This window comes from Chlorocebus sabaeus, chromosome 13, assembly GCF_047675955.1.
Source record: "Chlorocebus sabaeus isolate Y175 chromosome 13, mChlSab1.0.hap1, whole genome shotgun sequence".
Classification (NCBI taxonomy): Eukaryota; Metazoa; Chordata; class Mammalia; order Primates; family Cercopithecidae; genus Chlorocebus; species Chlorocebus sabaeus.
The window spans coordinates 75868200-75883985 of NC_132916.1; the positions used below are offsets into that span (position 1 = coordinate 75868200).

The following is a 15786-nucleotide window of genomic DNA, read 5'->3' on the forward strand; positions in this document are numbered from 1 at the left end:
GCTTCCCATCCCTGACTCTAGACACTTGTTCAGCTAGGGAAGACAAGATGCACTTCCAAAGGAAGATGTTGAATTCAGGCAACAGAATGGTAAGAAAAAAGGCCCATATCATTATTGCTGTTTCATTCTTAGCACACACTTTCATTTCTAATGTTTAAATTATATGCAGTGTTTCCTGATTAGGAGTTCCGTTCCTTTTCAAGGATTCTCAGGGATCCTTTTTTTTCAAGTTGATTCTCAGGGATAAAGCATGTTACCTTCACCACAGTAAGTTCCTCACAAGTGTAGAGTCCTGTTTGACTAAAAACATGTGTCTTCTCAGACAAAATGTGTGCCCTCCTGCGGCTTGCACAGTAGGGTACCATGTCCCTCTCTGATTCCCCTTCTCCCCTGGAGGGTCATCTTTCTTAAGTGGAAATCATGATTTTTGAGAAGTTGAAGCTGAGTTGAACTATTTTCCCCTGATTCTTATCAAAGCTTAAACTATATTAAAGGAGCTACCGTTTTAAAAGATCTACTTATTACATTTCTTTTAGTATCATAATTTTAACACTTGTCGTGTGTCCTAATCCAAATCCCATGTTTTTACAAATAATATAAATAAGGCCTAAAGGTATAGTGACTTACCCAAGTTTACAGAGCTAATTTGTGGAGGACAGTGGAGAGTAGCCCAGGTTCTGATTTTCTGATTTTACATTCTGATTTTACATTCACCACTACACAAACTTTACATTCACCACCACACAAATGGAAGAATTTTGTTATACTTCCAATAGATATATATGTGAAGATCACACTTACCCATTGAATATGTTTCAGTCAATCTTGATGTTGGGAATTCTTTCATGTTTGGACCAGGATAGGACTTCCATCAGAGCAGAGTAGTCTGCCGAGCCAGGAGGATCTCTTTATCCTCTAGACAGAAAAGACAGCTGACCTCAGCCCAGCATTCTACTTCATAAAAGATGTTCACAGTCATGATGCCATTCTATCCTCACTAACCATAAGAGCTTGATAATATTGATAGTTTTACCTTATAGACAAGGACCCCAAGCTTCCTCAGTAGAAATCTAGCCATTAGTTCACATCACATGACTTCACATCCAGATAGAATCCATCTGAAGTGCATTCTAAACTAGGGGAAGTGTCCATACTTTCTTAGCTGGAGTACCCTGAGGGAGAAGAACTCTAAAGGATGAGAAGAGCAAGGACACAATCTGACCTCACGTTGCTGCCCCACCCGGCACACCCAGCCACATATATGTGCTCACAAGTAAGTTTCGATAACAGGGTGCCTTCATAGTTAGTCCCCAAAACTCCTCAAATCCTTAACATTTATGATGATGAATTCTGCATAGGGGTAGCCCATTTCTGAAATTTCAATTTGGACTCGAGTAAAAACAGATTCCCTATTAAATTATTTTTGACCAAAACATCTCATAATCAAACAAGCATATAAACAAATATTTCTAATTTTCTCTTGATGAATCATTTAAAGAATGCACATAAATCACGGCAATGTTTTTCTTTTGGATGACTTTTATTTATAGTTTTCTGTCTTTAAGAAAATTTTCAATAATTTATAATCACATTCCATAAAGTTGCCTTGCTGCTAAGAGCCAAGATAAAGATACATATGATTTAGCTTCCTAATATTTTATTTATCTCTTCGCCCATAAGAGGTCTGGTTTCCCAAGAGAGCTGTGCTCTGTATCAGAAGATATTCTAATAATTTCATTGATGTATACAAAATATATTTCTTTTTTCTGAAATGAAAAAGGAAAGTAGCAAAGGCAGTTTTCATTATACAGATTCATAGTGGTGTACTTCAGTGGTCTGTGCTCATCCTTAGAGGAGGCCTGTCGTATGGCCGCCAGATTTGAATATAAATGTAAACTCCTATTGCTCCACAGAACCCCATGCAGAAATAAGCTTACACCCAATGCATGGAGAAAATCAATAGTATATTATTAAAAGAGCATTCTGACTTTGTGTAGAGCCATTAAAATTAATCCCATCAGCACTAAGTCATGGGCACTAGAGAAATCACCTGGGAGAGCCATGGAATGATGGCAACCCACACAGATTAGGAAGAGAAGATGGCACAGGCAGCACAGAGAAGGAAGTGTAGTCTGGCCCAAGCATTGCCCATGTCCCTTCCTGGCTGCCCTTCTTGTGAACACCTGGGGGTTCTGCATCTACACATTGCTGGTGCCCAATCCTAAACACCACCCTGTCTTTGCTCCAGCCCTCCCTGTCTCCTGGAAGTGCTGCTTCTGAAGGCAACTACTCTAAACCTTCTGCTTCTTTAGAACGCAGTCTGATAAAACAAAGCTTTCTACAGGGTTCATAACTGATAACAGGGTCAAATGATCAATTGCCCCTGATCACAGACTTCCTGCAAGATGCAGCACTGTAGCCCAAAGTCTTGACCCAAAGTCACAATAACTAGGAGAGAGTTTCTGACTGATAACCTTGTTCATTGTGGGAGAGTGTGAAAGCCCTGAAAAGCCAGGAGATCTGGGTTAAAGTCCTGCCTCTACCGTCAAGTAACTCCCCTCACTCTGGGTAAGTCACTTGACCTGCCCGTGCCTTAGTTTTCTCATCTGATAAATGAAGATTTAAAGGGTGTTTTGTGAGAACTCAGTAAGATAATCAAAAGGTATATGCAAAGCAACATGGTGCTTTAAAAATGTAGCTATGACTTCACTTAGACATTTTATGGAACAAACACACAGAGAAATGCTGTAACACAAGGATGTAGGGAAGACAAAAAGACAGACTTCATTTATTAATCATTTCCTGAGTGTTTATTACAAAGCGGGCATTGTTTTATGCACAGGAGGTGTAGGAGCAAACAAGACAGATTGTCAATTATCTACATTACTGCTAGCACTACAGGAGTTTAAAATTATCTTTCATCTCATGTATATCTATTGTGCATGGCATAAATCAGCCATACTAGTATCTGCATACTAGTATTGCTTTCAAACACCAATGATAGAAAATGTCCAAAGCAAATCAGAGTAAATTAATTTTTTGCATCAATTTCTATTTCTTTCAAATACAAAGATTCATATATAACTACTATCAAACATATTTTTTGCCTTTACAGTTGGTCAACATTTGTTAAAGAAGTCAGGAAAATGCAGACATGCAGGAATTAGGACATCCTTGCATCATGGGTCTGTCGGCCTTTTCCTTAGCCAGAGGTGGATGATCTGCACTTGAGGAGGAGGCAAGGGGTAGTCAGGCAGCCTGGAGTTTTCCTGCCCACTCTGCTGGCTCTGTTGGCTCCCCAGCCTACTTCAGCCCCAGCCTTGCAAATTCCAAACTGCTGATTCATGCTCATGATGTGAGCCTAATGACCGTGAACACGCTCCTGTTTTTCTTCTTCAGGCACATTTTCTTGGTAACCAGGCAGATGATATGCTAATGCAAGTTGGCAGACTTGATCTCAAACTACAAAAATACGCTCTGCCACGTGGAAGGGACAAAGGAGGAAAGAGACTTCAAGGCGACCCTTTTGACTCAGGTTTCCATTTTTGTCGAGAAGGCACCCAGCAAGTGCTCAACAAGGAGATTTGGTATTCAGAGGAGACCCACAGTGACCACCAGGATTTTAAACCACATGAGCAGTAATTCTTCTCATTTAAAATCAATGTCCTCTAAGCTTTTTTAGTAACACACTTTATGAGACTCCGCTAGTTTCTCGTGCTGTGTCAGACAGCTCTGGGTAAGCAGGAGATGCTGAATCCAGTGAGGCAGAAAAGTCAGAATTTGCTTTTTCTCAAAATCCGCCTTGGCCCCAACTTGGCTGCATCTTGCTTCTGAGTCATATAGCAAGGGTTCGATGGAGGTCATCGCAGTGCCCTAGACTACTTTGGAGTTTTAATGTATTGCTGTTGAAATAATTTTTAATCTCTTCTTGTCAGCTGGCTAGATGATACAATCATATTACCCTGTGTTGCCTCATGAGTGATTAAAGAACAAGAGCACAGCAAGTCCTGCTTCCCGGCCCTCTCACAGGAAAGCACAGAGGCTTTTGCAGGAATAACAAGCCTTTCGCAACATATAGATATTCCCAGAAAGACAATTCACAAAGCAGTTTATTAGTGCCTGTGTTTTCATGGCACTGCTAAGAGGAATGCCAGGGCCGTTGGCTCCTGTTTTATTAAGGTTCTTGTCTATCTGACTCAGACTCACACATTTGCTGGCCACAGACTTGGAATTTACTGTAAAGTGAGTCATCTGGTATGAACCAATGAAAATTCTCCAGGCAAATTCAGTTCAGATTCTGAGTTGTTATTTTTATTCTAAGATGGTCTTTTTCTTTATTATCTGGGAACTCATCAGTTAGGTGAGTCTGAGTGAGTCTCTGTTAAGAGGCTAAAATTAATAAATCCGTCTGGGTAATTTCTTGCCAAAAGCCACAACCTTTGGTTGATAAAAAGGAAGATGTTTCGTTTCAATTGGAAAGGTCACAGTTGGTCTGCTAAGCTGATTTTGAAAACGATATGCTGATAAGCATAGGGAAGGGTAAATAAATTCCTTACAAAGCAAAATGAAAATGAGAATTTCTTTTTTCATCACACCAGAGTAAGATTCAAATTAATGTCCTGACAGAGAGGTCACTTTGAGATACACAGAATCAAAGGTTGGCTATCATAGGTTTAGGTTTTTATAATCTGCTTATAACTAGTTACTTCCTTGATCACTTCAGCACCTAGAACCATCTTGAGGCAGTTTTTACCACTTTATAATAAAAATACTAGGAATAAACATTTTATTTTATTTTCAGTACTCGGGAAAGTCAAATTTTATTTGAGCCCAAATAACTAAATTCCGACTCTATCTTTTGAAGTGCTCCAGAGTCAAGACTCTAAGCCATAGAGCCTTATTGTTACAATTATGGTCATCAGATTACCTGTGGAGCTCTGTTGAATGATGGAGCCAGGAGGGAGCAGCCACTGCAATCTCTTTATGTCTGTAGAGCTGTCGCTAAGCAGTACTACAGGCAGTGTCTAAAGGCCCATCTGCAAGCCTGGAGTGTTCCAAACACCATCTATGAGAAGTCTCCAGAGCTGTCGCATCCCAGTGAGAATGGCTCTTGCATTCAGTCTCCAGTGAAAGTGTCCAGGCAGGAAGTTGAAATGGAGGACGTTATGTTAGAATGACTATCCAAATTACACAGATGAGAAAAGAGAGTCATAGAGCAAGTCAAACTCCTCCACCTCCCAACAACCAAGGAATAAACTAGAACCCATTTTTCCCTGCCTTTGTGTGTTAAGTTAGACATCCATTGGATTATGCCACTTCTTTTGAGGAAGGGAAGAATAGAAAATTGGATGACCCAGCACAACAGATGAATTCTGAGGATGAAGAAAGCAACAGGAACAAATTTCCATTGTCCTGTTATTTGAAGATGGAAGAGTAGATGTGGGTTCCAATGAAGAACCAAGAAGCAGTTCCACTGAAAAACTAGTATTTGACTCAAAGTAACCATTTTGAACAAAATTCTGAAAAGTCGACCTTAACATATATTTCCTTTTAGTAAATGACTGAGATAGCAAAGGAATGAAATTATCTGTTCTTCCCCAACAATAAACAGAAAGGGCTAATTCAGTCCATTGCAAGTATTTACCCCCATCTCAAGTGGGTGAGCAGCAATCAATGATTAGCACAAAAATGGTCAGAAGAGTAGCACATTTCTCACATGCAAAAAAAAAAAAAAAAAGCCAAGAAAATTATCATGGATTGAGAGCATTTTTGTCAGAATATGTGAAAAGAAAAAGATAATAAAGGTGAAGATTAGAAACGTGGAAGAGATGGCAGTAAGAAAGCACAGGATAGGCCCCTAGCTCTGTCCTGGAAGCACTGACCTCTCTGACCTTGCCCTCCACAATGTTCACCTGTGACCACCTGCGTCCACCTTCAGTGAATGTGTTGTTCCCAAAAGACTCTTGTTCCTGTCAGAGTACCACACAAGAGCTGTGGTCCTGCTCTGTTCAGGAACCCACAATCCCAGTCTAGATTTCAAAAGGAAAACCAACTGCAAAAATTTAACAAATAAAACAGCCTGCTCAATAAGAGTTACTCAAGTTTAACTGTGGATGACTGACCAAGATGAGGAAAAGAGCAAGTATTTTATTGAACATTTTATTGAGCAAGTACTATCTACCAGATATAATACCAGGAACTCTTTATCTGTTTTCTCACTGAATGTCCTTAAGAATTATATGAGATATGGAACTATTCCCATTGTTCTAGATACTGAGAACCAAGGAAGTTCTGTTACTTCCTCAAGATTGGGATTCAGTTCCAGGTAGGCTTTAATCCTGTATGTTATTTACATCATTTCCAACTAATAAAGATGAGAGTATAATTTATGCACATCCGTATTTCAAGTGCATGTCAATTAACTAACGTCTTTATTTGTTATAAAATTATAACAGATTATCACAGACAAAATTTTCCATTAGTGTATCTATACTTTTGAGTACAGTGAAATATAGACAAGAAACTCTCAACGGGAGGAGTCAGGGAAGAGAAGCACATCAGGATTACCTGAGCGACCTGTTCAAGCACATCTCCCATTCCCCTCCCCTCCCCAATCCCCTTCACATGTGTTAGTTAACGTTATCAGCAGAATGTGTCTGACTCATAAAAATACTGGGTTGGGGAACAACAACAACAACAATGTTGTAACCTCGTTTTGTGTATTTTCACACCAATGAATGTTTCTGTTTCTTTCTTTTTTTTTTTTTTCTGAGATGGAATCTTGCTCTGCTGCCCAGGCTGGAGTGCAGTGGCACAATCTCGGCTCACTGCAACCTCCATGTCCCAGGTTCAAGCGATTCTCCTGCCTCAGCCACCCGAGTAACTGGGATTACAGGTGTGTACCACCACACCTGGCTTTTTTTTTTTTTTTTTTGACTTATTATCCTATTTTAAGTAAAGGAATTTCTAGATAATTTTTCTCACATTATTTAGGTTGTCATGTTTTGATAGTTCATTTTCAACTTCTGCCTCCCACAATTTTACATGTAACCAATATTCTTACAAAAATATGAATGATTGATATCTTCCATTTACTTAACTGACTTACTCTGTACATATGCATACACACAGTTTCATTAATGTACTGACTTCTGATCAGATTTAAGCTATAGTAAATTTCTTCATCAGAAAAGAAAAACCTCTAAGAACATTACAGAAAGTGATTTCAATGGATCAGGATGCTTTATCATCTATTCATCAATGCTGTCGACATCCAGGCACTGCTGAGTGCCTACAGTATTCCAAGCAGTTGCATTTTACCAGCTAAGGTAGAATCTACCCTCTTGTTGAGTTAGCCATTTACCTATGTCGGAGAAACATCCTTCAGAATAAGGATGCCCTGAACTCTTCTGAGGGCATTCAAAAATAACCAGAGTCATTGTTAGTTTGCCCTTGAATGACTCTATGTTGGAGATAAAGCACTCATGCCTTTCAGGTGACACTTTCTAGATGTCAGCAATTAGTTATAATTATGAATAATTTTGATTACTATAACTTATCATATTATGTAGGTGGAAATTTAGGCTTTGAAGAAAAATGGATTAGTTAAGACCTAGAAAATATAAACATGCTGAATGGGCCCTGTATACTCTAATACCTTCATAGTATTTGAAAGAATTCATAGTAAAACTTAAATCTTCAAGAGAATCTGTACTAGTAGCCACTACTAGATTACTGTGCCACCCAGGACAGCAGAAAAACTGGAAGGCCTGTGAGACTGAGAACCTAAAGCCTGCATCCAAATCTCGGTTTGCAAGTTTTGGAACCGCAGAAAAATCATCTGATGTCTCTGAGTTCCAGTTACTTCATCTGTAGAGCAGAGAAAATAATGGCTCTGCCCATCATCTCACTAGAATATTATCAAACGATCTAAGGTTTGTAAAAATGTTCCAGTAATTATGAAATATTTTAATATAAATCAGTTTTTAAAAACTGTTTCAGAAACTGTAAAATACTATATTAATAAAAGCATTAGTTTTGCTAGACCTCAGAATTTTATCTTTGATTTTATAATCATGCTGAAGTGTATTTAATATAATTGTTTATTATAAATACTTGCTTATGGAATTTGACTAATATCTCTTGGCTCGGTTGCTTCTCTGAACCTGTTACTTCATCCCTAAAGCCTATATAACAATATCTACCTTTATAAAAGGCAATAATATATGCAAAGCACTTAATCCAGTTGCTTACTAGATTCATTTAATACGAATTATTTCTGTTACAAAGTTATAGATTTTGTTCTCCCCACTAACTATAGTTACAAACGTTTACGTGTCTCCAGGACTGTACTAAATGCTGCTAGTTTTGTAGTCTCCTCTTCACTTTTCTTCTTTTCTCATTTCCTCCCAATAGCAAAGGATTTACAATGACCATAATTATCATGATAAATCACTGGATGTATGATTAACAAGGTAGTGTGACAGTTATTCTTTACGTTGGAGGTTCTGTCCCACTGAGACATCTGAACAGCGAATCTGCTTTAAAAGATGAAGCCAGGGAGGGTCATGTGTGGTCAGACACAGGTTCTTGTCAAGGTGATTCTTGTCAAAGTTACAGCCTCACTTTCATATCTTCTTATTTTGTGATTTTTCTTAAAGTGAGTGTTTTGAAAATATTATCCCACCTGCAGGAACATGGTGATTGGTAACATGAAGGCCTGTCTGAGAAACAAAACACTGCTGTGAAAAATCTGATTTAGCATCCGGAATTTTGTTCATTTTTAGCATAGAATTTCATTGTTCACCCAGGGGTAACCTAACCTGTCATACAAAGTTGTCTTTTTGTTCATTTCAGGAAGTGCCCTGCTGTTATTGCGTGTGTGCCTTTGAAAAAAAATCAGCAGTTTAGAAGGAAGGGGCCCGATACACTGTTCTCTTTTCCTGCCTTCTGTCCAAGTTCACTACATTTGCCTGAAAATTTCCTCTCACAATTTTACCAATTTCATCCTGCAGATGGTATTAATGAGTGTCATATCTTAGCAACAATCATTTCATATTAAATTTAGAGTTAAGCTAATGTGGTGGAATGATGCCCATGCCAAAACCTCTTCATTCATTTTCCAATCCTTCACACAACTGCAGACTAGAACCAAATGCTCAAATATTCTTCTTATGTAACTAAATGGAAGTGAGCGTTTCCCTGTCTCTTTATCTTCCACCCTTGTTCTCCAACTCCTTTTTTATTTATAGAACCAGCTGGAATTATAATTTACCGGTGTGCTAAGGGCACATCAGTGATTCTCCAGATGGCTCAAACTAACCCGTGAGAGTACATTTCTTTTCACATTTGACCTTAGAATAGCCAATATGTACCTAGCAAGAACTGAGCAGTTGACCCATGTATTGCAATGTTTCCTTTTACCTGTTTTCTGATGATGAATACTCATATTCCTTGATATTATCTATTCCCTATACATATCTGTATATTTTCCTCTTTAAGATTTTTCTTTACATTTAATCTGAGGACAAGTAGGAGGGAAGCTTTTAATTTTAAAAAAATTATTTGATATTTAAGCCAGCTTTTCCTCCTAGCATATGTTTCAGCTTCTGAAATGCAGGTCTTAAACTTCATGTTGAGAATTGAAGATATTTATTCTAAAAGCATTTCTGAGAAAGTAAAAATATAACTATAAATAAATGAAGACAAAAGGAAGATGGGGAAGAGAAAGTTATGTTTAAAATGTTCTTCTAAAACCTCTGATCAAATTCTCTGCCAAATTGTACAGAATGAAGTTACATAATATCAGTTTGCTTACTGTAACCAAGTGTTCACACCATCAGCGCAGATTTTGCATTTTATTCAGTTTTAATCATCAGAGAAATGCAGATTAAAACCATAGTGCAATACCAACTTACCTGAGCCAGAATGGCCATTGTTAAGAAGTCAAAAAACAATAGATGTTGGCACACATGTACTGAAAAGCAAATGCTTATATGCTGCTGGTAGGAATGTAAATTAGTACAATTTCTATGGAAAACAGTTTGGAGATTTCTCAAGGAACTAAAAGTAGATCTACCATTTGATCCAGCAATCCCACCACTGGGTATCTACTCAAAAGAAAATAAGTCATTATATCAAAAGGACACCTGCACCTTTATGTTTATCACAGCACAATTCACAATTGCCAATATATAAAATCAACCTAAGTGTCCATCAAAATATGAGTGAATAAAGAATATCTGGTGTATATATTACCATGGAATACTACTCAGCCATAAAAATAATGAAATTATGTATTTTTCAGCAAGTTGGATAGAACTGGAGACCATTAACATAAGTAAAGTAATTTAGGAATGGAAAAACAAATACTGTCATGTTCTCACTTAGAAGTGGAAGCTAAGCTGTGGATATGCAAAGGCATAGAGCGTGGTATAATGGACACTGGAAACTTAGAAGGGAGGAAGGTGGGAGGGAAGTTAGGGATGAAAAACCACCTGTTGGGTACATGTGCCCAACTATTTGGGTGATGGGTACACCCAAAGCCCAAGCTTTACCATTTTATAATTCATCCATGTAACAAAAAGCTACTTGTAACCCTAAAGCTATTAACAATAATTTTAAGACATAGACACATAGACACTTGAAGACACTAAGCCTACTAAATTCAGGCATCACTATGAAATTCACAATAATGATTCACTGAGTAAATTCAAATTTACTTGTTACTCTGTTGAAAAAAATAAAATTTCAAAAAATAAAATAATGAAAAGCAAGAATTCTAAAATGATCCTAAGAACTGTAAATAAACTAGCAATGAAAAATGTTCATTAGAAATGAAATGTATATATATTATATATAATATATATATGAAATAAAGAGCCAAAGGAGCAATATATGATCAATGATTCTTATTCTGGTCTAAAACCAACTAGATGCAGCAAAATAATGTTTATAGGAAATGAAAATATTCTAGGTTTGTTTCAATTGTCAAAATGACTTTATTGGGCCAGATTGAGAGTAAAGATGTATAACTATTATTAAAATATAAGCAAAATTTAAGAATGTGAGAATGTTCATATTCATATAAAAGGAACCATAAAAGCTTTCCACTGCCTATTCTGAATGTTCACAGTAATTCTACTGCAGTGTTTATTCACTCATTTGTTCACCCAACATACCCACTGTGTGCCTGTACTATGCATATTTGTTGAGAGAGTGTAGTAAGAAGCAAAAAAATTAAAGAAATGTTAAGAAAATGTCAGCAACTTGTCATTCATGGTGATTGCCTTTGTTTCCCTGCAGCATAGAAAGAGGGTCGCAGCTAATATAGATTGGAGGCAGGATTCAGATGGCTTTCTTTGCTACACTCTGGAACATGGGTTTTGGAGGATGGATTTTGTCCTTTATCCATAGGCAAATCGGAAAACTGATCATTTTGAACAGATGAGGGTCGCTTATTATCAAACTTCCTCAGAAACTCACAACGGCAGCAATGTGAAGGGTGTTGTGGGAAGGTATGAAACTGTAGACAAACACGCTTTAGAAGACCATCGGCAGAACAAGATGAGAGATGAAGAGGGCCTGACTAGAGAGGTGGAGTTTAAGAACTTAGTGATGTAATTTTCAGGACTTAGTGATGATTAGACAATAGAACTGAAAGAAAAAAAAAAAAAGACACAAGTCCAGTGTGGCTCCTGGTTTTGTGTCATGAACAGCTTGGTGAATTTCTAAAAACAAGGAATGCAGAAGGAAAAGTAGGTTTGTGGAAGATGGTGTCGGCTTAGGACATGCGAAGCATCTGAGATGCATCTCAATAGTAGACAGTTGAGACAGATAAGTCTTGAGTTCGGGAGAAATATGAGCGGGGTAAAAATATTTGTCAGATTTACAAGTCATCAGCATATGTGACTGTTGAAAGCCAGAGAGTAATAAGCTTGCCTGGAGACAGGTTGTACGAAAAAAAAAAAAGTCTCAATAGTAGACTCCTGGAGAACGTAAACACCTAAGTTATCATTAGAAGAAGAGAAATTAGCAAAGGAGAATTTTAAACAGGAAGGAGGACTACCAGGAGAGAGTCATGATTCAGAAGGGATGAGGGAAAAAAAAAAAACAATTTCAAAATTAAATAAGATAAGGACTGAATGATAATATCGTCTTTGGCCATAATTATGTCATTGGTAAACTGCCAGAGCAAATTAGCATGGTAAATTGCAGAGGCTATGACAGTAAAATTTAATATGCACCAATCTTATCAATGATCATGTCATCAATTCTAAAAATTACATAGAAATAACTTATTCAATAGAATAAGTTTGTTTTAGAATGAGAAAGTATTTGCATATGCTACATAGAAAATTGATTTAGAAATTATATTTTCTAGAAGAAAATTCTTTCCAGTTAAAAAAAATTCTGATTAAAGTAATTGTATTTTGGGGATAGGAGCCCCCACTTTTGGCCTTCATGGAATAATTGATACTGAACTAACGCTCCTGTTGTATACAGCTAGAAAACTAGACAAAATATGTAAAATAATGTTTTCAGACACTGAAAAATAGGCAGCACAAGGCAGTGATCTATGAAGAAGAGAAATAAAGAAAGATGAGCCCTGTGATCCCCCAAGCTTTCTGAGAGAGACAGGCAAAGCACAAATATCTCACTCATTAGAACTTGGAGACGGTAAGGTATTTGGAAGAACAGAACAGAAATGGAGAGAAGGGGGTACACGGAGCAAGCGCTCCAGAAATCTTCACAGGGCTAACCTCGAGTGGTGGAATAAAGCTGTCCGTGATGAGGGACACTTAATGACTGAAGTAACTGCCAAGGAACTATAAATTCAACAACCAATTGAGCTTGCACCGAACTGGATTGCATTCACGCTCCAACCAACCAGAGTGAAGAGAACTTGATGTACACTCTGATATTCAGTAGAGATTAGAGAATAGCCATGACTTAGGAAAAGGCCTAACCTAACAAAACAATAAAAGATACTCTAGAACAGCCCTAACTAAATTTAAAAACAAACACTGAAAAGATCAAGCTGATTCCCAAGTAAGTTGCTTTCTGACCAAAATAAACTTAATACTCTTTAAAAGAAGACAATAAATCCCAGACAGTCACCAATGAAACATCAAACATGTCCAGCATCCAATAAAAATTTATTTCACATGAAAATAAGTGGGAAATCATAACCTATAATTACAAGAAAAATCAGCCAATAAAAATAAACCCAGATAGGTCAGGCACAGTGGCTTATGCCTATAATCCCAGCACTTTGGGAGGCCAAGGCAGGCAGATCACTTGAGGTCAGGAGTTTGAGACCAACCTGGCCAATATGGTGAAACTCCATCTCTGCTAAAAATACAAAAATTAGTTGGGTGTGAAGGCAGGCACCTGTAATCCCAGCTTCTCAGGAGGCTAAAGCAGGAGAATTCCTTGAACCTGGGAGGCAGAGGTTGTAGTGAGCCGAGATTGTGCCACTGCACTCCAACCTGGGCAAGAGACTCCATCTCAAGAAAAAAAAAAAAGAAAAGAAAGAAAGAAAAAGACCCAGTTATTATGAGAGAATGAATCAACAAGATAGGTTTTTAACTATTAAAATAGGTATTTAAGCTATTATAAATATGTTCAAGGATTTAAAGGAAACCATGAATGAAATAAGAGAATTAAACCTTAAAAAAGAACCAAATTGTATGCCTAGAGCTGAAAAATGCAATATTTGAAATTAAAAATTCACTGGATCGGCTTACAAGCAGATTAGATGCCTCAGAAAAAAAGATCAGTGAACTTAAAGGCAGAAAATAGACTTTAAAGAGAAACACACTAACAGATTTCGAACAATAAATCTGTTACTTTAGATGAAGTGGGAAAATTCCTTCAAAAACACAAATTGCCAAAGCTGAAATAGCCTTGTGTTTATTAAAGAAATTCAACCTTGATTTAAAATCTTCCGCCGACACACAAACTCAAAAATAGGTTTGTATAACTTCACAATATTGTATCAAATGTTTAAAGGTGAAATAATTCCATTACACATAATTTTTAATAAAATAGAGGCATGGGGAACACTGCTCAATAATTACAAAATAATAAAAATCATTCCAACAAAGATTCACAAGAGTTGTAAGAGGAAAGATATCTTTCTGAATATTATGTTCAAGAAGAGAGCTATGAAGAATCTGAGAGTTAACTTATAGGTAAAGGGTTTCACTAGGCAGATATACAGTCATTCTATTTTGGAGGAATGATGTGGAATAATATGAAGTAAAAACGTGTATGTGCTTGGGGAAGTGGGTACAATTGGACCATCTCGCTGGATTCATTTCAGAGACTTTCAGGGCTAGGTTTAGGCTTCAAAAATAGATAATGTCATAACCATACAACACCTTGCATTCCAAGGAAAGGGGTTTGGATTTTTATTCCGGAAGCAGTTGGAGAGTCAAGGAAAGATTTTGAGTATGGGAGTGGCACAGTCAAACAGAAATTTTGGAATCTTGATCCGATAAAAGCTATTTGGCTTATAGAAAAGAAAGTTTAGGACAAACAAGACAGGACAATCCTGCAGTGGCCTGCTGTTCCTTGGGAATGGAAAGGAGAATGCAGTACTCAGAGAAAGCCTCAGGGTAGATTCAAAGGACATCAGCCCCAAAACTAATCACATTCACATTCTCTAAGTATCATGATTTAAAATGAACAGGCTACTGTAGGCTGTTATTTCTAAGCCCCAAATGAACCTCATATGGGTTGAAATTTTATCAGTAGTACCTTTCCCATGTGATAAAATAAATATTACCTCAATTTATGCTGTGTTCTTGATCTGTTAAAGCAAACTAAATATGACCTGAGAAGGACTCTGTAATTCTATAGTTGAGTCCTTGTGGATTAACTGTAAACTAGCTTAACAGACAAAATTAAAAACCTAAACTAGTAGTATACACCTGTAACAATAGCTGAGTGTTGGCCAATCCCAATGTCCATACTTCAACCACTCATAGACTGCTGAATGTTCAAGCTGTGTTCAAATAAGGCAAATGTTGAGCTGTAACCAATCTCACTGTTTCTGTACCTCACTTCTGATTCCTATATATCGCTTTACCTTTTTTGTCTATAAATTTGTTCTGACCATGAGGCACCCCTGGAGTGTCTATGAATCTACTGGGATTCTTGGGGCTGCCTGATTCATGAATAATTCATTGCTCAATTAAACTCCTTTAAATTTAATTCATCTGAAGTTTTTCTTTTATCAGATGGTGTCAGAAGTAGGATCTGCCACTTGTGCCCATTGATCTCTCAGAGTGGCTGGTGATCTTGGGTAAACTCTCGGATTCTGGAGCTCCACGGATTTGTGTGTTGAACTCTCCAAGTTTCTATGAGCAAATTTCTGATCTAAACTGTGTTTGGAGTTGTGACAGAAACTGAACTAGGTCCAGGAACAGATATGATCTGGGAATTAACTGGCTTGGATCCAGTTAGAGAGGCCTCTTACATGTGACTGGGTTAGAAAGGAACTGGTAGTAAGCAGTAATGTTGCAGGGGTTATAAAATTTGGTTTTTGAATATTCACAGGGATTTTTGTTTTTAACCCTTTGTTTCATTTTTCTTGCATGCATAGGTAGGAAAAATCATTGGCTAAGTAATTCAAGAGAACCTGAGTGTAAAGTCAATATTTTAGATAAAAATGGGATCCTTAATTTCTGAAAAACTGAGTTCCTTCTGGCTTATACATTAGGCCTGGGAGGCAGCAAAGTCTTACAGAAATGGCAGAATCTTACTAAAGATAATTTACAG

The 15786-nt window shown here is 37.3% G+C and overlaps 1 long non-coding RNA gene across 2 annotated transcripts in view; it reads right to left on the reverse strand.

The window, feature by feature from the left end:
• LOC103240196 (uncharacterized) overlaps positions 1 to 15786 on the reverse strand; it is a 297396-nt gene that overhangs the window by 52674 nt on the left and 228936 nt on the right. Inside the window, exons 1-2 of one of the 2 annotated variants that reach the window (XR_499866.3) lie at positions 4928 to 5693; positions 802 to 915 (exon numbers count right to left, since the gene is read on the reverse strand). This is a non-coding gene — a long non-coding RNA (uncharacterized lncRNA). Of the gene's footprint in view, positions 1 to 801; positions 916 to 4927; positions 5694 to 15786 lie in introns of those variants that run through there. The other variant, XR_499871.3, reaches the window with a different exon arrangement.